The sequence below is a fragment of the Alosa pseudoharengus genome, unplaced genomic scaffold, assembly GCF_046254945.1.
Source record: "Alosa pseudoharengus isolate Yale_2024_CS ecotype anadromous, Long Island Sound unplaced genomic scaffold, YU_APseudo_1.1 YU_APseudo_1.1_scf_9, whole genome shotgun sequence".
In the NCBI taxonomy this organism is placed as follows: domain Eukaryota; kingdom Metazoa; phylum Chordata; class Actinopteri; order Clupeiformes; family Clupeidae; genus Alosa; species Alosa pseudoharengus.
In genome coordinates this window covers 19,429,705-19,456,209 of record NW_027468881.1, presented here as the reverse complement: position 1 = coordinate 19,456,209, position 26,505 = coordinate 19,429,705, and the positions used below count along the sequence as shown (strand labels likewise).

At 39.5% G+C, this 26,505-nt stretch overlaps 1 long non-coding RNA gene across 1 annotated transcript; it reads left to right on the top strand.

Moving 5' to 3' along the window:
• The first annotated feature begins 12,806 nt into the window (after positions 1-12,806).
• Positions 12,807-13,550, top strand: LOC143115472 (uncharacterized). The gene is made up of 2 exons (XR_012985109.1): positions 12,807-12,928; positions 13,272-13,550. It is a non-coding gene; the product is annotated as an uncharacterized LOC143115472 (long non-coding RNA).
• The last annotated feature ends 12,955 nt before the right edge of the window (positions 13,551-26,505 follow it).

Genomic DNA, 26,505 nt, shown 5'->3' with positions numbered 1-26,505 from the left:
GACATCAGACTGTGCATTGACCCAAGGGATCTAAATAAAGCTCTGAAACGTCCGCATCATCCCATGCGTACTGTAGAGGAAGTAGCTGCACAAATGCCCAATTCCACAGTCTTCTCTGTCCTCGACGCGAAAAGTTCATTCTGGCAGATCTCACTTGATCACAAGTCATCCATGCTGATGACTTTCAGCTCTCCATTTGGCAGGTTCCGCTTTCTAAGAATGCCATATGGAATCAACTCAGCCAGTGAGGTGTTCCAGCGTGCAATGGAGCAAATCTTTGCTGGGTACCCCTGCGCTGTCATAGTGGACGACATAATCATAGGCGGCAAAGACGAAAAAGAGCATGAACAAAACCTCAAAAAAGTGCTTGACCGTGCAAGGGAAGTGAACCTTAGGTTCAACCCCACAAAGTGCAAATTTCGACTTAAAGAAGTCTGTTATGTCGGACATGTGTTCACAAGTGAAGGATTAAAGCCAGACCCTGCAAAGACAAAAGCAATTAGTGAGATGCCCTTACCTGAAAACGTCACAGCCCTTCAGCGTTTCTTAGGCATGATCAACTATGTAGGAAAGTTCATTCCTAATTTTAGCGAGATCTCAGCCCCTCTGCGCGAGCTAACATGCAAAGACATTCAGTGGTGCTGGCTGGAACAACATCAGGAGGCGTTTGACGCTTTGAAACGGTGCCTGTCCAGTCCACCTACTCTGCGCTACTACGATCTCCAGAAATCGGTTACACTTACCTGTGACGCCTCACAGTATGGACTCGGGGCAGCATGCCTTCAGGAAGGTGCTCCGATCGCATACTCCTCCCGATCATTGACACAGACTAAAATGCGCTATGCGCAAATTGAAAAGGAGCTGTTAGCAGTCGTTTTTGCATGCTCGAAATTTAATGATTACATCTATGGAAAGCGGATCGAGATTGAGACTGATCATCAGCCTTTAGTGACAATACTCAACAAGCCCATACACTCAGCTCCAGCCAGATTGCAACGTATGATGCTGAGGCTGCAAAAGTATGACTTCAAGATTGTCTACAAGAAAGGCTCACAGATGTACATCGCTGATACTCTGTCGCGTGCCCCTAGAACAACAACGGAGCAGCACAGTGATGAACCAGGTGACTATGAGATCATGTCAGTCCAACATATCTCATCCTCCAGACTGAATGAATTGAAGGCACACACTGCTTCAGATCCAGCTCTGCAGAAACTGAGCAGCGTCATATCAAAGGGCTGGCCTCTCAAACAAACTCAGATATCCCCAGAGATCCGCCAGTACTTCCCCTACAGAGATGAACTGGCTGTTGAAGATGGTGTTATCATGAAGGGCCCAAAGACAGTCATTCCCAAGTCATTGCAAAAGGACTACATCACCATTCTTCACAGAGGGCACCCAGGCATAGAATCCACTAAACGCAGAGCACGTGGAATCGTGTTCTGGCCCACAATCAGTGAGGACATTGAGAGGGCCACAATTGCATGTCCTGTGTGCAACAGTACGAAACCTCACCAACAAAAGGAACCACTTAAGCTACACCAGGTCCCTGACCTACCCTGGTCAACAGTCGCAACTGACATATTTGAGTGGAACGGCCAACACTATTTAGTTTTAGTTGATTCCTACTCAGGTTGGTTTGAGATTGACCTACTTCGTGACCTAACTGCCAACACTGTGATCACAAAACTAAAAAGGCACTTCTCTGTCTATGGCAGCCCACACAAACTCATTTCGGACAATGGCACTCAATTCACCAGCCAACGCTTCACAGACTTTGCCCTGGCTTGGGACTTCTGTCATATAACAAGCAGCCCCGAGAATACCCACAAGCCAACGGGCTAGCTGAGTGTGCCATTCGTAGTGCAAAGCAACTAATGGAAAGATCGAAGAGAGATGGAACAGATGTTTTCCTCAACCTGCTCAATCTTCGCAATGTGCCACGTGACCACACAATTGGCTCCCCAGCCGAAAGGCTGATGTCCAGGCAGACACGAACGACCCTACCTGTGAGTAAGAAATTGTTAGTCCCAAAATCCAAGAACAACACAGTTGTCAAGGCAGGGCTCATTCGTAAACGCCTTTCACAAAAGGAATGCTATGACAAATCCAGCAGACCCCTTCGTCCCTTGCATCAAGGCGAGGTAGTACGGATGCAAACCCCTCATGGGCATGACCGCTTAGGAACCATCAAGGAAGTCTGCAAGGAACCCAGGTCATACATCGTCCAATCTGAAGGAGGCGAGTACAGACGGAATCATCACATTATTACAACCATTAAATGTAGGCTATGCAATTTTGCACGCTAAAATCTTATTCATCACAGGTAAACACAATAAAGAATGGGAACGTAAGTTGGATTATGTATTATAAATTGTAATTCCTCTGTATGTCCTGCTGGTGACCTCAGTGAGAAGTACTGTTAAGACGCTCTTAGCCCGTAACGAGAACTCTGGAGCACGTAGATCTACGAGTGTTTTCACGACGCTCTTAAACTCTAATCTTAAATAATTACTATATATGTCTATGTGTGGTATATAGCCTACTTGGTATGCTTGTGAAAGTTTTTCTATTTTCGTATTGGTGTGAATTAATGTATAGATCCGAAGTTGAAACGGTAGGCCTAGCTGTGACGTGCAGTCACCTGACATCACCATCAAATTAGAGGATATTTCAGAACTATTGACATGGACAGCTCCCCTTAAGAGCGTCTTAAGAGCAGTGCACGCACGTTTACGATGTCGAGCATGTTCGAGCATGGAAAAACCAAACAAACGATTGTAAGATGAATCGTAAAAAACCCTCGTAAATGCGTGTCTCCATCGTTATCGGGAAATGGGGCCCAGGGCCCAGTTCCCCGAAAGCATCTTAAGCCTAAGAGCGTCGTAAAGTCCCTCTTACGAACGTCTTAAGATTTGCTGACTGTTTCCCGAAACCATCGTAGCTTAAGAGCGTCGTGAAAACACTCGTAGATCTACGAGTGCTCCAGAGTTGTCGTTACCGGCTAAGAGCGTCTTAACAGTACTTATCACTGAGGTCACCAACAGGACATACAGAGGAATTACAACTTAGAATACATAATCCAACTTACGTTCCCATTCTTTATTGTGTTTACCTGTGATGAATTAGATTTTAGCGTGCAAAACAGCATAGCCTACATTTAATGGTCATAATAATGTGATGAAAAGCGGACAAAAATGCAATCTTGTTATGAAACGAGACGTTGCCAGAATAGTTTGCCATTATCTTTGCTAAGTGAGGGCTATATTTTATTAGGCCTATAAGGGTACAAGCAGAGAAAGGAACATGTGGTTTAGTCTGTAGGCCTACTGCATCAAAATCGAAGCCTACACATTTCCTCTCTTTACTCTACTCTTATCTTCAAACGTGTTCTTAAGTGACACAGCGAAAAAGTAGCCTATTGCATGGTGCAACAATCTAATCTTAAATAATTACAATTATTCATGTCTGTGTGTGGTATATAACCTACTTGGAATGCTTACATGCAGATGTCAAAGTGTTTCTATTTTCGTATTGATGTGAATTAATGTGTAGATCCGAATCTTAAACGGTAGGCCTATAGCTGTGACGTGCAGTCACCTGACATCACCATCAAATCAGAGGATATTTCAGAACTATTGACATGGACAGCTCCCCTTAAGAGCGTCTTAAGAGCAGTGCACACGCGTTCACGCTACGAGCATGTTCGGGAAACAGTCGGAAAAACCAAACGAACGATCGTAAGATGAATCGTAGAAAACCCTCTTAAGAGCGTGTCTCCGTCGTTATCGGGGAAGTGGGCCCTGGGCTGGTTTTAGCCTAGGCTAATACATTTGGGTGGGCAACATAGCAAAGCGGTCAAATTGGATCAAAATTGACATAACAAAACACAAAAAAATTGTGCTTCCTAGGTCGAGTTGCTGCAGCCAGTATTTCTGATTCAAAATAATTATTTCAAATACAAAATAGAATTTTGTCATTTGTATTTTATTTTTGTTGAAGAAAATGGCTTTGTATTTTGTGTCAAAATACTTTAAAGGTGTATATTTTTGTAGTTTAAAAATACTGCCAAATATTTTTGGTAAAACCAATAGCAGAGGTGAACGAAGTAGCCCGCAATTCCTTTACTTAAGTGAAAGTACAGATACACCTTGTCAAATATTACTCCAATACAAGTGAAAGATGAAGGTGAAACAAAATGTTAATTGAGTTGAAGTAGATAACTACTTGCTTTTTTTTTTAAACATAAGTATTCAAAAATGAAAAGTACAACCATTTTTTCTTTTTAATGTAATATTTTTCATACACAATAATAATATGTAAATCCTTTGGTTAGTCACTAGCACTGTGTATTCATTCACATGCGTGCATTCACACTGATAATTATGACAACAAAGTGCGCTGCAAGTACACGGATGGTGCACTCAAATGGTAAAAAAGTTTGCCCTCAATGATCGCATGACCATGATGAGAGAACACTAACCGATTTTGTTTAATTACATTCATTATATTGGTAATACATGACTGGACATTTTTATATATTGTAAAAGGGGGAGGGGGGCATTTACGTTCAGTTGTGAAGACCAATACCCTATTTTGAATGACAAAACAGATTTGGCGTGTGTAACAGGTTGGAATGGCTTACAATGCATCCAGCAACATGGGGACATGAGCACTATAGCTCCAGGCATCCCAAAGTGCTTGGAGGAGAATGCACTGAAGTTCTTGAATTGTCAAGGACCAGTTGGGGCAGTTTCATGTCTTTGTTGCTGAGATAGTTTCGATCGTCAAAAGGTCAGAATCGCTAAGAATCTTGTAGGGGCTGTTTTTAAAGATTAGAGATTGTCTGTGCTGTGGGGGGTGAGACAAGGTACTCATGTTTTGCATGATATCTCAGCACCCAAAGTTGTTATAAATCCATAGTAGCACATATATTATCATCTAATGTTGTGATAGACCTTTGTATGAACGTGTGTTCTATAGATATAACCAGTGTTGGGAGTAATGCATTAAGAAAGTAATGTAATTACAGTAATGCATTGCTTTTTGCTGTAATGCAGTAATGTAAGGCATTACCAATACAATTTCAGTAATATTTTACTCGGTACAATTCTCAGTAACTGAAGTTACTTTGCTTTTTAACCCAAAATTGAGAAATGCTCAAATGGCACCAGAGAAGATTATCCAACTAGATGTACCGCGTAGCGGTACAAAATATGACCGCCGCTCAGTCCTGCACATCCATTCCGCGAAAATAAATCATATTAATGAATTTGTCTCCATCTTCTACTCCATCCCCCACTCTTGAAACTTTTGTGTATGCTTGTTTGGAATGTGTGTTTACACACATTCCGCACACAAAGTAGCCTACTGGCGCTGCAAAGGTGAATAGATTTGTTTCTGGGCCAAAAAATCTGTAACATTGTTATAAAACCTTTAAAATCTCTAAACAATCACAAGTAGGGCAGTTCATCATAGTCCATCCATTGCAACTGGACTGATGAAAGGTACACCTGTAGGCTACATTGTATTTGGGAAAAGCAGAAGGTAGCAGCATTATGTATTTATTTATTTATTATTAAACTAAAACAATCCCTGTCAGTTCCATGCAGTTTTCAACAGCTATCAAGAAGAGAGGTCATGTCATGGATTTTTGTGAATGTTTCTTCTTCTACATATGCATAGGTTTAGTCATCTAGTTCAAATTATATTCAGCTTTATTGTCAATGCACAAATTAAATACCAGTAGTCTAAAACAAAATGCCGTTTTACCCAGTGGTGCAAATAACTGACATGTCCAAAAGGGCCTTCGTGAAATGCGTTGCGAGACTGTTCATACACATTTTAGCGGGCAAAGTTGAAGAGCTACTCTCCGTTATTGTTTGTGCAAATAATATGCTGATTCATGTTCCCTTGCATTTTGCAACCATGAGGTCCATGGTTAAGCTCAATCTTTTGACGCAATCTTTTGATTTTCACCCAGCCTAGTCCATGGTAGGCGCCCGATAGAAATATTGTTTAATTTTGCGATTGAGATATCCACGCACTGGCGCCCCCCGGTTTTAGAGCTATTCTAAATGCAAAAATGCATAGACATTGCATGACAAAACCGTGACTGTTAACAAACTATAAGCTATATAAGGTAGGCCCTATGCTAGGCCTATTACACAACACAAATTGTCACCAGGCTATGCTGGCGACCCAAATAAAATCTCCGTTGGAACCAATGGCTTACACCTTACAGTATCAAGCTGCCACCTCTTGGCGAAAAGTTAATAGTTTTGCATATCAGTAGTAATACATTTCACGTAGCTGTGAATCACGGAAAGGGCGAATGAAGTGGACACTTCTAAATGGAACCCAACCCACTGTACAGTAACTCAAGGTCTGTGGCTAAAGCAGCCATAATGAAAGCGTTATCATTGTTTGGATACTTCACACACACGTGTTTTTTAATCGCATAGACTACAACTACCAAGCTGGAATCAAAGCACATCGACTCCCCTTCTCACACCCTAAACACGCACTTCGAACAAACAAAAAGCGCCTCAGTCTCACGGAATAGCCATAGGCAAAACTGTATCTGACCGGTGTAACGTTGGTACTAAATCATCCATCGCAAAGAATGATTTTTGTAGCACGTGCAACAAATATGTGTAGGTACAGCCCTGCCTGAATACATCTCAACGTGCGCTCTAAAACATCTGGTTTAAATGGAGATGTAGATCATCACGGGATCATAGACAGGTTATCTTTCAGGTAGCCTAGGCCTAGCAGTGCTATATATTTTCCATTAAAAAACCATCACGTAGCGAACGTGTTGTGGCTAACTCATTTAGCTCCTGTTAGTAGCCTAGGTTATGGTCATAAGCAAATGAGATGACAGTCGAAAGATACAATTAGTGCTGTTATCGATTTGCTTGGTAGCCTATAAACGCATTTATGGTTTTCTACAAATACATCAATAATCAAATTGGCCTCCATCACTCAACCATGCTAACGGTAACATTATTTTACCTACGTTCTGCTATTGATAGGATTAACGTAGCCTACCTGCAGTAAAAAACAAGCATGTCCGATAAACATTCTCAGATTTATTTCGGCTTCAAGAGGAAATGGGAATTACATTTCATGCAGAAATCATCCTACCCTTAGACGTTCTCTGCGGTAAACTACTGTAGCCTACAGTCTTGTCCTTGTAGGAAGCATAGTGTCTTTCTAACCCACTTTAGATTAACTTCCAACAAAATTACGTCTCACTGCAACGATGCGCCATCTAGTGGACAAACGACTACTTATCGCCAATACTGGAAATGCAGCCATGATGATGATGATGAATATTTATTTTGGCTTTCTTTTAATCCTACTGAATTTGTAATTATGTATCAGCCGTTCTAATACCGATAGTATGTGGGTGCCTGTGTGTGCATGTGTATATGTGTGCACCACCATCTACAGGCCAATGAGTGTAGAGTCACTAAATGTACACATAACTTAATTTTTTAGACCCCCCCATGGATGAAATTCTACGAAACTTGGCATACCCCCAGAGAATGTCAGGTTAATCATACACATAAAATTTGGTGCAGTTCTGAACGTCTTTACTGAAGAGAGGGGCGATTAAAGCAGAATGATATTGCATTTTCATTTTTTACCGGGGGGGGGGTGCAAATCACAAATGAGTGATTATGGGCTAAGTTGATGTGGGCCCTTGAGACCAACATACCATAAAAATTTCTTCATCCTCGGTGCCACGGTTCAGGTAGTTATTTAGGAAAAACTGCATTTTTTGGGTTTCGGGGGGCCCAGCGCGGAGGGGCAGTGGCCCCCGGGGACCAAACGAAATTTTTCCGTAAAAGTCTAGTGGGGCTACATACCCACCAAATTTCATGTGCCCCGGTGTTTCGGTGCCCCGGGTATCGTTGACCAAAATTTCAGGAAGTAGATGACGGGAAAAAAAAAAAAAAAAAAAACTTTGACAATCCCTATATGACCGCTTCGCTAGCTTCGCTAGCGGCGGTCATAATAATTTAAAAAAGTCATCTATGCTGGTCCTGGAATTTGATTGCCTTGTTTAGATAACTGTAGAAATGGAATTTGAGTTATCTCTGCCATTCATAAAACAGATCTAACATGGTTAGGCTATACTTCTCATTTCAAGCAGTGAGAATAACTAAAATGTTGCTTTTACAGACAAAGATTGTAGCCATTATTCTCAAACTATTTGCATTAAGTCTACACCACTGTAAGTGGAAGGAAAGGCAACCAGCAATGATGAGAACCATTTAAAGTCAACATACAATTTCACTATGGCTATATTTTACTATATTAAGTTGTGAGTGACCTTTGGCCTTTGGGGCCTACATTGTTCCATGAGCCATAACTGCAACCATCATATTGTTCTTTTGTTAGCCTTAAGCCTAGCTCAGTCATTATGCCATACCACATCACCTCTTGCCGTGTAATGAGCTGCATTGAACACATGAAGAAATCCATATTTCCTGTTATTTTGGTGAAAGTAATGTAAACGTAGTGTAATGCCTTACAATTCAAAGACAGTAATATTGTAATGTAACAAATTACTTTGAGATGACAGTAACAAGTAATAAATAATGCATTACGCTTTTGAAGTAACTTGCCCAACACTGGATATAACCTATTGAACTTCCATTTGCTATTTATGGCCTGTAGGCCTCATTGATCTGAGCTCATGCAAGTCAGAAAGGGGAAGATTCTATTGGGGAAAGGTTCCAGTGGGGGTTGGCATAGAAGCAAAGAGAGGGAGTGAGGGTGTTTTAATGTACAGAAGCACACATACAGTCCATCTAATCAATAAGTATACTGGATTCAATTTTATACACTGACCATTTTCTCACCCATTCATTTCTAATGGCCGGTCATATTTGAGACACTTTTAAAGAAGTTTGTAGGCAGAGCGTCAAGACAGCAGGTACTGTAGATGAACTAAGTTGCAGCACAGTTTTTTCAAGGGTTTGGCCATCATACATGTAGCAGTAAATTCAGATAAGGAGGCTACATTTTGCCTAGGCCTGTGGTGAACTCTAATATTTTCAATTTTGTGATGAAAAAAAGAACCAAAGTCATTAAACATTTTTGTTGACTTGAAATCTTGAGGTAGCTCTGTTGGGGAATTTGTTAACTTATCAACAATGGCAAAAAGAGCACGGTTGTGTTAATAATGTTACAATTAATGAAGAATGCCTGGCCCTATACATAACTCAGAGTTATAAATGTGGAGTCTCTTTTTGAAGATGTCATATAGTTAACCTGAAGCTTAGTGTTTCTCCATTTACGTTCAGCTTTCCTACATTCTCTCTTCTGATTTGCTACTGTTGTGATATTCCTCCATGGTGTTTTAGGTTTACTGAAGTCTTTCTAACCTTGGCAGGTGCTATTATACTATATAGAGTCAAGGACCCTGAGAATATTAGAGCTAAATTGAGTAAGATGGTCTTCCTGCACACATGGTGTCATAGCAACATAGCTAAGGCTTCCATAAAAAGAGTGCTGCTGTTCTCATTAATTTATTTGTGGTAATTTGATGGTTTTACTGTAAAATTCACTATGATAGTTCATAACACTGTCAACTTATGGATCTTTTACAGTTCAACCATGAAGTATTTATTAACAGTTCTACCATGACCGCTTTTGATGTGTTCATTATAAGTGATAATGGATGACACTGTGTAATTTAATCAAAAGTTTGTTTTTCTGTCATGTTGTTAAACTTTAGACGATACAAGTAGCCTAACATATGAGTAAGTAAACTTAAGTATTAGGGCTGTTAATCAATTAAAAAAAATAATCTAATTAATTAAATACTCTGTGATTAATTAATCTAAATTAATCGCATATATAATTTTTGCTGTGAAAGTATTTTACATTTTTAAATTCAAATAAATCATTGAATAATCAGCATTAGTGACATTAAAGTTCAAGAACTCTTTTATTATTATTTTAATAATGGCCATAATAAGCTATGATATGAGCTAATATGCTGAGGAAATAAATTCCTCAGGGGCTATCCCCAGAGAATCCGGGGCTATAGCCCCGAATGCCCGGCTCTAACGACGCGCCTGGTGTTCAGTAAGTCACTAAATTGTGGGCTTTTTGTGCCGTAGCCTAGTGGCGTGATTAGAAGTTGTCAATTGACCTTAAATCTAGCATTTGCCATGTATTCCTTACTGCATTCCCTGACGTAGAAATTAAGACCCAGCACATTTGCACTTTTTGCACTTTCTGCCCTTTTGCATATTTAGCGGCCTGATATTTCCTGGTAGCTTATTGATTTTAGAAACGACAAAGTGTTGCATGATTGTTTTTTTAGAAAATCTTTAATAAACTTGTATTTTTATAAATTTGGCTCTTCAGTTGTTGTGTGATTCAAGGGTCCTCTATTACCTGCTTATAACCGTTACACTCTCTTTGTCTTTCTTGGGTCAAAAGTTTTCAAACATTTATCTGTTATCTAACCGCCTTTGTTTTTTCATCACCACTGTATTCTGTACCCAACCCCCAGCCTCTCCCCCATGGACACGAAGGAGCTTCACTGGGGAGATAAGAATCTATGAGAGGAGTGTTAATGGGAGACCATTTCCATTGTTTTCATTTCAACCATTTTTCTTTCTTTTATTTATTTTGTCTTTTGAGGGACACCTTCTGGGGTTTAACATGTTAAGACATTTTTATTTTTGCTTATAAGCCAATGGGAAATGTTTGCTACATGTTTACGCCTTGTTTGATGTGGGCAAATGTTCAATTGAGTGGATTCATACCCACAACTTGAGTTCTTTATGTTTGAAATTACCTTTTATTTGTTTTTAGTTTTGTATTTTCTTTTTTCTTCATTCATATTGGGATCAGAATTTGTAATAGTTAATAAACTATAAAAAGGGGGAGATAGATGGTATTGACTTGAAATACTTTCTTCTCTAAGTTTACGGGTTTTATTGCTCAAATTGTCATTTTGAAATGCTTAATGTTTTGTTTTACTGACCCTCACTTCTAATGCAAAATCTCTTTAGGGATACAGGGATACCCTACCCACGTGAGTCTGTGGATTTAAAAAAAAAAAAAAAAAAACATCTAAACTTAACCAAAAGTTTATTTATTTTCTCTATATTGGCCTTTGCCAATAGATGCAAGCCTATTCATTAATTTGTTTTATTTGCTGTTGATCCGATGCAAATGTTTAGTCTCTGTTTGGAGGTAAATAGCCCTGGGGCCTCATTTATAAAAGGGTTGCGTAGAAACCATCCTTCATTTGATCTTAGATAATTTCTGAAATGATCGTACGTGTGATTCAGAGAAAACGTGCGTACACCACCCTTCCAGATGTGCCCATTAAAGGGACACCAGGCAAGCCTGATGCTTTTTCTCTACGAAACTCCCCCTCGCTCGGTCTGACTCTTTTCCTTTTCTTTGCATCTTCTGTCAAGGGTTTTCGCTGCTTCTTCGCCGGCTCTGCCATTATACACACAATCGCTGGCGTTTCGTTAGCCTCCCTCTGTGCTGTGGATGCAGGATGGAAACTGAAACGGCTTCGGTTGCAGGGTACGATACACTGAACTTGCAAGCGGGATATTCTTCCTACAGGCAGTAGGGGCGGGCGAGAGAGTCTTCATTCGCCCTGTAATGAGTCATTTAACCATATACCGACTTACGAAGATGAGCAATTAACACGAAAACGTTGCCTGGTGTCCCTTTAAATCACAAATGAACGTCAACTTGTGCGCAGCCGGATGGTTTTAGGTCTCCGCCTTGTAAACACCCCCTTATTAATATCATTAGCATGTTTTAATGAAATCAATGGCCTAAAAGCTGTAGTGTATGTAAAATTATATATTGAAAAAATTGTATAGGCCTAGCCTATGCCATCTGATGTTAACTAGCCTATATGCGTCAATTCGAATAGCTTAACTAATTATGTTTTTTTCCAGCAAAGCTTTCTGGAAAGAGATCGTATGCATCCATGTACATTGTCCTCTGCTCGCTTTCATTCCTTTTGCTTGCAGTAATGTGAATAATCAATATTTCGTATGTTTGGGCCTACTTTGTAGAAAAGAAAAATGGGTAGGCCTTTATGAAGGAAAGACCTCTAGGCCTATATAATCCTGTATGTTATGGTACAGTAGGCTACTGTACGTTTCCAATATGACTCAGGGTAATATGCTGATTTAGCCTACAAAACAGAGGACTAAATTATAAGCGTGATATGTCATGTAGGCTTAACGTTTCTTTTAGGATAGGTTATGTTTTTGCTGAAAAAGTAACCTAGTTCGCCGGTCATTATTCATTCATTCTGCATATCTTTGCTATTGTTTTCTTTCAATAATGTCCAGTGGCCTTAAACACTGTCCTTTATTGTTTGCTTTAGGCCTACCTTTATATTTTAGCCTACATTATTCAACTCATGTATTGTCATCTGATCTTGGCCACTGCCAGTCAAAAAAAGCAAACAGATGCGCGCTCTGCACTTTTACGCAACTCCGACGCAACACTAAATATGAAGATGCCCTGCTTTCAGAGGATAACTTCCGTCCCTTGATTGTGTAGGCTATATATGATATAAAATATCTATAGCCTACATTGTATAGCTTATGTAGCAGAAAGGAATGTGGTTCCTGTCTGTAGTAGCCACGTCAACTAGCAGGTAATTGGTCAGCCAATCGCTTTGGTGAGACTCGTACATATACTCAGTGACTGCCTTTTCCTGTTACGTCCGACTGGCTGGTTGTTGCTCACCCAATTTCCGCTATTCCCAGAGGTAACAGCGTTTCGGCGTTTCCTCTCAAGGCTCTGCTTTTGTTTGACTTGGTGGCTGTTTAGTTATACTAGTGCCTTTTTGTGTATACAGCGTCCTTGTGGATCCTTCCCCATCTCTGTAGCTGGCGTCGCTTCGCAGCTGGTATGTTTACACTTTTCTTCGCGACACTTGATTGTGTCGCATATAGTAAATGTTTGTTTGCATTTTAGGTAGTTGCTGCTACTTTCACCCTAGTGATTTTTCCCTCTGCAGTGCAAACTTGCTGGTACGTAGCCCCTTTCGAGTGTTAGCCAGTCTTTCCTTTTAAAATATACATTGACATTCAGTTTTATTTCGTATTGCAGAAAACTGTGGGTAGTTAACAGCGGGATGGGGAACTGGGGAAAGCCGTGTCCTACTCTCAACTATGGTTATTTTTCTTAGTTAATTGTTGGTTGAACTGTGGCCCCACTAATTGTCCTACCCTGTCCTGTGTCTTTCCTAGGAGCTGAGGCCTACGTTGGAGGGGCTGCTGTCTTCCTGGTGGTGTCCCCTTTCTGGTGTGCTACCTACATCACGGGTGTTTCAGACTTGACCTTGCGTGTGTGTGTGTGCGCGTGGGCACTATTGCAGTGGTGTGACCTGTTCTTGGACGCCCCCCTCACTAGTTAGCCGGTATCTTTACTGGTATGCCTCACTTCCTGCTGTCTGTCGCCCCCTTTGTGTGTGTAGTGTGCTTGAGCTACATCGGCTGTAATTTTAGACCTTGTTAATAAACTATTTTTTTTACTGGATGAAACCACTTCACTGTCAGTTAAATGAACCTGTGTGCATATTAGACCAATTTAGTATATACATTTCCCCGGGTGAAATTCCCAGGGTGGCGTAGTCGATCTTACACGGGTAAGTACTTACGTACTACCCAACGCTCATCTGCCACACTTGCATTCAAATATTACCTTTCTGTTACGAAGCTGGGAATAGGCCTATGAGCGCAAATTAGGATGTAGTGGAGGCTAAATGCGAGTAAACGCAGTTTATCCACCTCTGACATTTCAGAAATAGAGTTTAGGCCTACCCACCTCTTATTAGAATTTATCCACCTATCAAAAGGGTTTATTCACTTTTAACATTCAAAACTGTATTATCCAATACTATATTCCCAATACTGCACAATAACCTCCACCATTATCAAACATGTTCGAATGCCTTTTTTAAAAATCCGATACCGCATGGCACAGTGCACCTCACAGAGATTGCAGAATTCATAGTTCACCCACCTCTTATTTTACCACTACATCCCTGGCACAAATGTACTTTTCTTCTCCTAAACGAGGGCAATTGGACATTTTATGGTCAATATTAGATTGGTGAGAACACTAAATATACTAGATCACCTGTAAGAATGTTTCAATCATTCTATCGTCAGTCTTGGTGTTTTAATAGATATTATGAAATAAGTAAGCTATACGTTTTTTCACGTTCTTAAGTGGGCTATAGTTCTCATTAGCAGTTTTACGCCAAACCATGAAACATTAAGCTGCGTCCAAAAACGTCTTTAAAAATCTTCTGATATTGATCATGCATATGGCAAAGAAAGACATGAGATCGTTGGTCTTGGAATTTTGATAATGCATCGCACTTAGACCTCAGATTACTTGCAATACCCTGGCATTACCACAAGGAAATGGTCGTACGTTAAGTTTGAAGCTGACGTGGAGATAAGCACTTTTCCACGTCAAAGACTGTTTTTATAAATCTGAGCGTTGGCATGGATTTGAGCATAAGATCAAATCTGTGCGTAAGAACGCTTTATAAATGAGGCCCCTGAAGTGTAAAATGTTAGACCCATAGGTGTGACTGTCTCCAATTGAGAAACTGAAACCATTAGCATACTTTTGTTGACTTGTGAAACTGCATTCACAAGACACTGCTTGACTCTGTTTACACTCATGCTAATGTCTCTCCAAGTTGTTGTGAAACTTCAGTCTCTCCAGATCTCTCATGCCAGAAGGGACAAAGGGAGGTGTGACATGCCTTTGTCTTCGACTACAGACCACTAAGCAAACATCTCAGAAGATCCTTTCAAGGTGACGGACGGCTCCACCAACCAGGCCATGCCACTGGATGAGGTTGATGGACCAGACAACTCCGCCCTGGGCTTAGGTACAGCCCAGAGCAGCAGTGACCAGGCCATGTCATTGGATGAGACTGGACGATGCTCAGGAACCAGCGGCACCGGAACGAGTTTGAAAGTGGGGGTGCAAAAAAAAAAAAGCTTATATAAGATGGTCAGATGGTCTAATAATAATTTAAAAAAAGTAACAAAACTGTCATTATGTTAGGTGTGTGGTTAGGTGCTGTGTAGTGATTTCGTGGTTTAATTCAAGCTGATTGGACTGCAAGTAGCGTCTTTTTACGCACAGAGTGAATTAGTCTAGGCTACAAGTTCTAAATGAATCTGTTAAAATAAACTGCGCCTATTGACAGACACAGACACACCAGCATAACCTGAATGTCCATTCAAGGAATAAAGGAGGTAGTCTATAGCCAATAATAATGATCACAATCTCCATTTTGTGTCCTGTGCACGCAGCCAAGGTCATTCCCATTCTCCAGTGCCAAGATGCACCCGCATAATTTGGCCTGTGAATCACTGACATATTTTACAAGAGCCCTATAACATCGAAATGATCAAAAACATTGAAACAATCTCTGTAGTCCTCCACACACAAGTTCCAAGAACAAATACAACTGAAGGTAGCGTAGATGCACAGCGATTTGTAAGTGTGGTGGTGACGATAACTGAACGGAGCTTCAGTATCATCGTAGCCTCGTTGGTCGCATTGATACGGTTGGTGCATAGTGTTGCGTGGGTCAACCCGTTACCGCGGGTGCGGGTAAGCTTGATCGGAAAATATCGCGGGTGCGGGCGGGGGCAGGTCAAAAATTGACAAAGCACTTCTTCTCACAAAGTTCACTTAGTTATTAATAATGTAGGCAGAACATTAAGTGCAACAAACCTTATTGCAATCTCTCTTAACTGCATAAAACAGGTTAAGATATGATTAGTCTACAATACCTTCCATCTTCTCTTCCCCTCTCACACAGGAGCATGACAGAGGGTGCGCTGCAACCTGCATTCACGAAACAAGTGCATCAAGTGAGCGTGCTTTCAGCTCAGCTGGTCAGGGGCTGGAGGCGAGTCGAAATAGGTTAAATCCTGGAACGGTGGATGCATGTGGTTAGGTTAGGCACTGGTTAGGATGATAATTTCAACTTTCTTTCATTAGACAGATGCAGTTTTGTTAAGTTTGTGGATGCATGCTATAATGATAATTTTCAACTTTCTTTCATTAGACAGATTTCTGGTTCAGTTCATAAAAATGTAAATTTTAGGCAACAGACGGATATCAAGGGTTTAAACCGATTGAACACGTCTGTGTGTGTGTGTTTGTGCTCGCACGCCCGCCCGCGGAGAGAGAGAGAGAGAGGAGAGTTCATGTTAGGTTACATGATGTAGCCTGTTACTTGTGTTTTACCTTTAAATGCATCAATAAAGAATTAAGGATCTTTCAGTTTGTTTATTTATTTAGTAGGCCTAGCCTATGTCCATGAAGCTAGATTCAATTAATCCAACATGCTAAGCCTAGAGCAACAACTCTTTGTTGAAGCATATGCCTATAGCCTACAGTGCAAATTCTTCTTGTTTCAGTGTTTAGTTAATAAGAAAGCATTGTCTCTACCTCAATATTAACTACGAAGGAGTTCCCCCTGCACCGGTGCTTCCGGCGCGCTTGTCAGGAACCACAGGTCCAACGGAACCTGTGGCAGAACCAACTGGCATGACTCTGGAAGCAACAAAACTGGGCTGACTGGAAGCAACGAAAGGGGGTGCCGAAAGCAGCCTCGCACTACCGCATCATCAAAGACACTCATGGCACATTGTTCACTGCCCGCAATACATGTGGACATATTTGGACAGACACAAGGGTGCACGCCGAACGCGGTAGGCCATGCACACCTTTTGCACTCGCATACACTTACACTGAAACAATGCAGACACATTCACGTCTCACTGATTTGCCCTACATGAAGAGGACCCTTCTCCAACAGAAGAGAAACGCAAGAAGAGGTGTATGCTGCAGGCTGCATTTCCTTGCTCATGCACACACTTACATTGATTATGGACTGATTATGGACTTTATAAATAAAATAAAATAAATGTATAATTGTTTAAGAATGCTCATGTTTATGGAATCTTATGTTAAAATTCAAGTCATTCAGAATTGAAAAGGGGGTATTGATGGCAATAATTTTAGGGTTTCAAGACTAGTTTTGGTTAGCCATGTGGCCCCTCTTGGCATTAAACAATGACACCCTCCCCTCCCCCAATGAAATGCTAATGTACTGGTTCCAAGGGCTATCAGATCCACAAGACAAAGGATGTTACCTTGCTATAATGTATCCATGTGTCATGAAATGTAAATATATTCATGTTTGGTATCATTGTAATAGTCTCAGTACAAGGATTGTAATGATTTAATTGTAAGAACACTGTAACAAGATTCCGTGATTTTCACAGCATCACTGCTGTTTTTGGGGAAAATGTGTACTGTATTTGTGAATACAGTATGTTGCTGTGGTTTCGCTATGAATTATGGTCAAAAATGGTCAAACTACAGTAATAAAAATTTGCTGCAAATCATAACACAGTAATAAATCTACGGAAGCGTATTAGGGCCACATGAAGAGAAAATATTTTTGAAAATTCTGAGATAAAAGTCAAAATTTTCGAGAAACAAAGTCAGAAATATTTTCTGAGATTAAAGTCAGAATTTCTGAGAAAAAAAGTCAAAATTTTCGAGATAAAAGGCAAAATTTTTGAGATAAAAGTCAAAATCTTTGAGAAACAAAGTCAGAAATAATTTCTGAGATAAAAGTCAGAATTTCTGAGAATAAAAGTCAAAATTTTCGAGATAAAAGTCAAAATTTTCGAGAAACAAAGTCAGAAATAATTTCTGAGATTAAAAATCGAAAATTTTGACTTTTATCTCAAAATGTGTTACTTTTATCTCGAAAATTTTGACTTTTTTACTCAGAAATTCTGACTTTAATCTCAGAAATTATTTCTGACTTTGTTTCTCGAAAATTTTGACTTTGATTCTCGAAAATTTTGACTTTTATCTCGAAAATTTTGACTTTTATCTCGGAATTTTCAAAAATATTTTCTCTTCATGTGGCCCTAATACGCTTCCGTATAAATCTGACTCCTCCCTCACTTGTCAGCTTTTTGAAAATTTTGAAAAAACATGGCGGAAAATCAGTTGGGGTTTTCTGTTTTCTTTTTGCACATAAATACAAAGTTAAGCTCCCAGATAGCAAGGTGACATTGATATTATGTTGATTTTCCATCCAAATCATAATTTTGAAAAAATATTGAAAAGTCATGTATTTATGGTTTACTGGGAAATTTTGACGTGGTGATTGAAACGTGCACCGCGCGACGACGTTTGAACTGTCCGGCGGGAGATCATTTTTGAGCAACAGTTCAGTCAGTCAGACCAACGGTGTTCAGCACTCTGACAAGTTCGCAGCTCCACCTTAATGGTAAGCAAGCATTTATTTATGTAACGTTAATGTTTCATTGTGAAAGTGTACTACATTAAATTCGGGCATGTGTACAGTCTATGTACGTTGTAGCAGCTACTGTCTAACTTACAACTCATCCATGCTTGTTGGATCAACTAGCAGCTAAGTAAGTAGTTCTAGCAGCTAACGTTATGCTAGCTATCATAACTTAGTTGCTGTTGCTGTGACGGTGGCATTAACGTTAATGTTTTATGTTACGTTAACGTTATGGCAGTCTCATTTATATTAGGCCTACCTTAGTTCTCAGTAAGTTACAGTTTATTATATTCATATCATTTATATAAAACATTCACTAGTGTTAGGCCTAGTATGTTACTGTCACAATGTTAGGCTGAAGATGATGTGTTGCTGGTTAACGTTAACGTGGAGGTTTAGCTGACTTATGTAACGTTAACTCCCCGTAATCATGTACGGTTTTGTGAGTTTAATAGGCGAACTTTAGCAATATTGATATAAGTTAACTTTAAGTCACATCTGACTATCATTAACCGTTGTTCGGACGAACAGCGCGAATGGCTGTTGCTGCAAGCAAACATCATCAATGAGCTCACCCAGCTGGCTAACGTTAAATATACCTTGCGAAACTGAGTTATGCTAACACCATCTTCAGCCTGGCATTTTGACAGTAAACTCAAAAAACATACAGTATATATATATAAATGATTATTCTAAAGTTTCACTTGTAAGTAGCCTTCAGTTTCAGTTGAACATTGTTATCTAACACTATTTATCTTTTCTTCTATTTCTGCTAGGTGCTGCTTCACTCTGCTACTGGTGGTGGATCAGGCTGACTGCAACCGTTGGTCTAACGTTAGGATGCAAAAAGTGAATAAATGTACTTGCTTTTCAAACTGATAACAAGTTGTCAATGGTTATTTATGCAAGTTTGTGTAGCCTAAACCATACATAGGCCTAGCCAAATGTATCCTGGCTGTAGATAAAGCAGGATATGAATTTCCCAAAATTACTGTATATAATATTACAGCACTGGTATTACTACTGTACTTAGTTACAGTATGATCCATAAGTACTGTGATCAAAAATACGGTAGACAATTCAATGCTGTATACATTACAGCACTGGTAGTACTACTGTAGTTTGCATTTACAGTATCAGGCATAGGTACTGTGATTTCATATACAGTAGGTGTACTGTAGAGTGAAATACAGCAACTTGCTGGTTATTTGCTGCCAGCAAGTTGCTGTAAATTTTACGTTAAACTTTTTACAGTGAATGTTTGGAACGTGCAAGTGATATTTCTGATGTATAGGATATCTCTCCTCATGCTGATCAGATAAGAATGTGTCTGATGCCATCTGGAGAACCAACCATGTGGGCTTGTTTTGCCGCCAAACTTCTTTCTTTGTTTAACCCATACAAAAGTGACTAACTTGCATTGTTAGTTAGAAGAACTAGAACTAGATGGAGAACTGAAGAAGAGAGAGAGAGGTTGATCCAACAGAGGCCATGGCCTACATAGACCATAGACCATTTTTTACCCTCTGCTTGTAACAGAATAAACCTGATTCCTGAGTTTTCCTGAAGTTTGCCAGTCTAAGTTAATATTAAGTCATTATTCACCACAATTACTTTCACTCTTCCTTACTTTAATCACCTTTGAAAATAGAGGATTGAAGTAGCCTAGTGGGTGTTTGGGAATTAACGTTGACTCAGATGCTTTTTGAGATTTTGAGCAGAAATGTCCCAGCCCGGTGTTTAGGGTGCATCATAGAGAGGTTATCTTTAAGGTAGCCTATATATTTTCCATTAGAAAACCATCACGTTAGCGAACGTGGTCACTTAGCTCCTGCTAGTAGCCTAGCCTAGGTTATGGTCATAAGAGACTGGGATGACAGTCGAAAGATAGAATTAGTGCTGTTATCAATGTCCTTGGTAGCCTATAACTGTATTTATGGTTTTCTACAAATATATAATCAAATTGGGCTCCATCACTCAACCAATGCTAACGGTAACATTATTTTACCTACCTCCTAGGCTATAATTTACAAGATTAACGTAGCCTACCTGCAGTAAAAACCAAGCATGTCTGATAAACATTTTCAGATTTATTTCGGCTTCAAGAAGAAATGGGAATTACATTTCATGTGGAAATCATCCTACTCTTATTAGACGTTCTCTGCAATAAACTAAAGTGTTGTCTTTCCAACCCACTTTAGATTAACTTCCAACAAAATTACATCTCACTGCAACGATGCGCCATCTGGTGGATAAAGTGCGGGGAGGGAGTGGCCCCCGGGGACCAAACAATTTTTTTTCGTAAAAGTCTAGTGGGGCTACATACCCACCAAATTTCATGTGTCCCGGTGTTTCGGTGTCCCGGGTATCGTTGACCAAAATTTCAGGAAGTAGATGACGGGGAAAAAAATAAATAAATAAAAAAATAATTAACAAAAACGTTGACAATCCCTATATTCGCTAGCGGCAGTCATAATTAGTGCTGTTATCAATTTGCTTGGTAGCCTATAACCGCATTTATGGTTTTCTACAAATACATCAATAATCAAATTGGCCTCCAAATTGGCCTCCATCACTTAACCAATGCTAACGGTAACAGTATTATGCGAAGCTAGCGAAGAAGTCATATAGGGATTGGAAATTTCGTTTGGTCCCTAGGGGCCACTCAAGACCACCGCGCTGGGCCCCCGAAACCCAAAAAATGCAGTTTTTCCTAAATAACTACCTGAATCGTGGCACCGAGGATGAAGACATTTCTATGCCATATTCTGTTGGTCTCAAGGGCCCACATCAACCTAGCCCATAATCACTCATTTGTGATTTGCACCCCGTAAAAAATGAAAATGCAATATCATTCTGCTTTAATTGCCCCTCTCTTCAGTAAAGATGTTTAGAACTGCACCAAATTTCATGTGTATGATTAACCTGACATTCTCTGGGGGTATGCCAAGTTTCGTAGAATTTCATCCATGGGGGGATCTAAAAAAATTAAGTTATGTGTACATTTAGTGACTGTACACTCATTGGCCTGTAGATGGTGGTGCACACATACACACACGCACACACACACAGGCACGTACATACTATCGGTATTGGCAATAAGATCGGGCAATACATAATTACAAATTCAGTAGGATTAAAGGAAAGCCAAATATTCATCATCATCATTTGGCTGCATTTCCAATATTGGCGTTACGTAGTCGTTTGTCCACCAGATGGTGCATCGTTGCAGTGAGACGTAATTTTGTTGGAAGTTAATCTAAAGAGGGTTGGAAAGAAAATAGACGCTTCCTACAAGGACAACAGTTTACCGCAGAGAACGTCTAATAAGGGTAGGATGATTTTCACATGAAATGTAATTCCCATTTCTTCTTGAAGCCAAAATAAATCTGAGAATGTTTATCGGACATGCTTGGTTTTTACTGCAGGTACGTTAATCTTATACAAGTTGTATCAATATCCTACGACCTAGAAGAAACATTCACAAAAATCCATGGCATGACCTCTCTTCTTGATAGCTGTTGAAAACTGAATGGAAATGACAAGGATTGTTTTGTTTGTTAATTAATAAATAAATAAATAAATGTAAAATACATACAGTAGGTATTAGAAAGCTAGATACTGCATTGGGCTCCAGAACGTACGTAAATAGTACTGCCATGGTGCTCATGTTGCTTCGCACTTTACAACATAAGAAAAATCAGGCCATAGGCCTACCTGACTCAATATGCTATCCAACTCCTGATGATAGCCCTCATTCCCAAAAAGGTTGGAGACCCTGGTATAACTAGTAGAATGTATGCTTCAGGAAGGGTTAACAACAGAATGTAACTTGCTGAATAAATGCAGCAATTGTTGCATGGGATTTTGCCATATGCACAGAACTGAAGTTAAATTACATGTTTAGTGTAAATTTGTTTGATGGCCTATATTGTTATTGTTTCTCTCTCCCTCCCTTTCTTTCCCTCTCTCTCTCTCCCTCTGTCAGCCTGGTTGGTTTTTCTTAGGTAGTTGTGTTTCAATTTGATTCCTTCAAATGCGCCACTGACTATCAAAATACCAATGCGCTGTTTGAAGTTGCAGTGCTTGCTTCTAAAGGGAATGCCAGGTGTCATTCTGATTGGTTTAAAGGATGTTATGCCGAAAACACACCCATGACTGATTAAAAAAACATAAGAGCCACCTTTTTGCACCAGGCGCCTGACGTTTGATAACAAAACCACCCCGAGTGTGGACTGGACAAACCCCTAAATGTATTTAAGCTATTCGCTAGTGACCATGTGTTTTAGATTGCCAAAATAGGGCCTGTTATGTCTTTTTCACTGATCCAAGCACATCAATACAAAAATGAAAAGCAACTTGTAATTTGAGTAACTTAATAACAAAGTACTTTTTTACTTTTACTCGAGTAGGTTTGTCCAATTGGAATATTTACTTTTACTCAAGTAAGCTTAGATTTTGAAGGAAGTAATTGTACTTGTACTTGAGTATAGATTGTCAGTACTCTACCCACCACTGCCTGATACAGGCATCATTATCTCGCGACTCGACTACTGTAACATTCTCCTGACGGGCCTCCCAGCCTGCACATAAAACCCTTCCAGTTGATCCAGAATATGCTACCTCCAGACCGCTGCATTCCTCCAATGAACACTGTCACCCGTATGCTGAATGGCAATCCAAACTTTTCTCATCTGTAGTTACCCATTGGTGGAATGCATTACCAGTTCCTACCAGAGCAGGAGTGTCCTTCTCTGTCTTCAAAAACCTCTTGAAGACCCAACCCTTCAGAGTACCTCCTCTCCTAGGACTACAAACAACTGGCCATGCTTAATCTAGCACTAGACTATCCCTCTTCTCCTTCCCTTGACTTAACTTTGCGTGAACTGTAATCCTATTCTATGTGAATAGTACGTATTGCTGCACTAACATGTCCTAGTTGCACCGCACCTTGATTGTTCCCTCTTTTTGTAAGTCGCGTCAGATAAAGGCGTCAGATAAATGACTAAATGTAAATTCTTGAATGATTCTTAATTCTGACTACACAAATTCTGATCACACTACATGAACTTGCATATGGTACTAGTTGGTATCACAGGGGGCAAATTTAAAGGGCCTTGTCCATGAGTATGTGTGAAGAATTACATAGATTTATGGTAAAATATGTAACTATTAGTTGATAGTTTCTGCTGTCAATCCCTTTTCACCTTAAGAAATCCATATTTGTCAGACATTTTAAAAATGGCCGCCATGGTCCCAGGTGCTAAATCCGAGGCGCCTATGATTCTAAATCTGGTCAACTTTGTGAGTTTTTCTATCAAAAAGAGTTTCATATTTTTCTACAAAGTGTTACATTTTTGTGTTTAACTGCTATAAGGAATTACAGTTATTAAATTGGAATATACCATTGTAGGTTATAGTCCACTTCTTTTAACACAAACAACTGGTAAAATAGTCCTTCAAAATGGCTAGGATACTTTTATGCTTTACATTTACATTTCAGAACATGTACTTTGTTACTTTTACTTGAGCAAAGAAGTTAAATCACTATTATACTTTTATTAGTCTTTTTTTTACAGAAGTATCTGTACTTCTACTTGAGTATGGAAAGTGTGTACCACCTCTGCTAAGAAGAAATATGGTAGTAAGCACATGCTTAATATTAAGATTATAAGGAAAGATGTCTCCCGTGTATGAAGTCCCTGGCCTCAAAAAATGGAGGAACCCCTCAGCTAACTGATGGTGCATTATGACTGGAAGATTATATTCTTTGCTTTGTTTTAAGGCATTCTGTGGGATGCCATTTAAGAACTTAAGGCTCTTTGTCATGTTTCCTTACTGATCCTTAGGGCCAAGCATGTGATACCTTCTATTGCTCTCATTTTTCATGCTTCCTTTGTCAAATTTAAAGAACAATGCCCTGACCCTCCATAAAACAAGCCTTTATTGAAATAATATATTAAAGTCCTTAGCCAGAAAACATTTGATTCAAGGTTCTTAGTTGTAGCTTAGCTCTTTTTAAGCCAGGCACATGACATCCATAAGCTCTGGTAGGCCTGACTCCTACCCAGACTCATCTTTAACAGTGTCTCATTTAAACACATCATATAAAAATGCTTACCAGAACAATATGGGTTATTGAAGTAATGGAACCAACTATTGAATATGGGTCCTAGATGTTGTGTGAAACCTGAATCTAAGCAAGATTCTTCACATTTCCTTCCATCTGCTCCAATCCTCCTGCTTCCCTGTACAGATCTCTAAATTATTATATGAATATATGATTGGTTTCCCATTCAATTTACTAGTCAAATAGGATTGTATGCAAAGCCTACCACACTTTGTGGAGATAATGCACAGGAGCACCAACAGGTGGTTGCGTTTGTACCCCCCGCCACCTGTGGTATCTTTAAAAATATATATATTTGGCTGACACTTATCCAAAGTGAATTATTATGTAAATTATTACATGGCCCAGCTCTTTAACCACTACGTTATCACCACCTCTTAATAATTGTAGTAATTACTGCAGTACCAGTGGTAATTTTTAGTATCTTAAGAATGGACATTTGTCTTCTTCTTCTTGTTGTTGTATTTTTGCTAAATATGTCCATAAACCTTTCAGATCTTGCAGGTAAAATATATTTGAAAACAATTATCCCTATCCATATGCAATGGTCTGCATATTAGTTTTATTAATAGAGGTGATTTCACCAGAGTTGAAAAATATGACAAAATATCTGTTATCCAAGAGATTGTGGTTTTAGCTGTTAGACACACAAACAATGGACCAATAAATATTTGATTAGTGGTCACTAAAGTCTTTATTGCAGATGAGAAAGTTGTGACCACTATTAAAATCAGTTGTTAACACCTTGTAATCAGTTTCCCAACAACCACGATCCCACAGACGCATACAAAATGCTGATGGATTAAGACAAGTACCAGTAATTCTGCTCAGTCCACAACAAAATTTGCTCAACATGTCTGTAATCATACATTCTATTTACATTTAGACGTCTGTGCCCAGCTCAGGCTATGTCAATGTGTATATGTCTCAATATACAAGACCACCATGGGGCACCAAACTCCTCAAGAAAGTTGAGGAGATTAACATGGAAATTATGTTTTCCATTGAAGTATTACATAGTGGTGTGACCAATTTAAGAAGATAAACATGGTACCCCTTAAGTGACTGGATATAAACCCAGAAGTCACAAAGCCATTTCAGACATTCAGTGTTTGCCAAGAAGGCTACCTAATAACATTCTGATTTTTTTTATAGTGAAGACAATGGGATATGGGTTACATAAGGTTAGAGTTAAATTTGTGAGTCCAGTGCGTATGAGCTTGGAGTGGATTTCAGTAAGCTGAACAGAGGTGCAGTGAGGATTTAGACTAATTGAAATGACATTCTTTTTGCCAAAACTTCCCATTGCCACTAGGGGGCAGCACACAACAGAACACATTGTGTTCACGCACATTTCAAAATCACAACAGAACACACATGAACAAACATCTCTAGGTGCTACCAAGTACAGTCAATGGTACTGCATTTCATATTGTGATGGGTGTGAATGCATAGAATATCTCTGCATCTTTGGCTTACATTATAGAATAGTTAGTAAAGTTAAGTATATAAAGGCAAATGGTGGGACAAACAAAGTGAAACTAGCATTTCAATACAAAATATACAAACTCCAGTGCTTCCCACATAGTCTCTATTCAAAATGACTAAGCCTGTGACCATTCATTATACATGACAGAGCTTACATGGGATTACTAGAGAGGTAGATCAGTGTAGGAAGGAATTGGCAAAAATGAAATCCAAATGGCAGTTTGCCTCTAAGTTTTACCAAGTTTTCAGCTTCTCCTAACACTCTTCCAACTATCACTAATGCAGTTGAATAGCTTCATGCTTCATGAAACCATCTGGGATGTGCAATAGGAGAAAGTATGTTTCTTTGCAGTGATAAACTCGTTTGAGTTTAAAGTTCATGCAACAGTCTGTCCAAACAAAAGCAATCTTCCTACTACACCAGAAAATAATTGGCTGTTGCATAGAATCTGACCTACTTTTGGCAAGAAAGTGCGTGTTTGTGACTATAGTT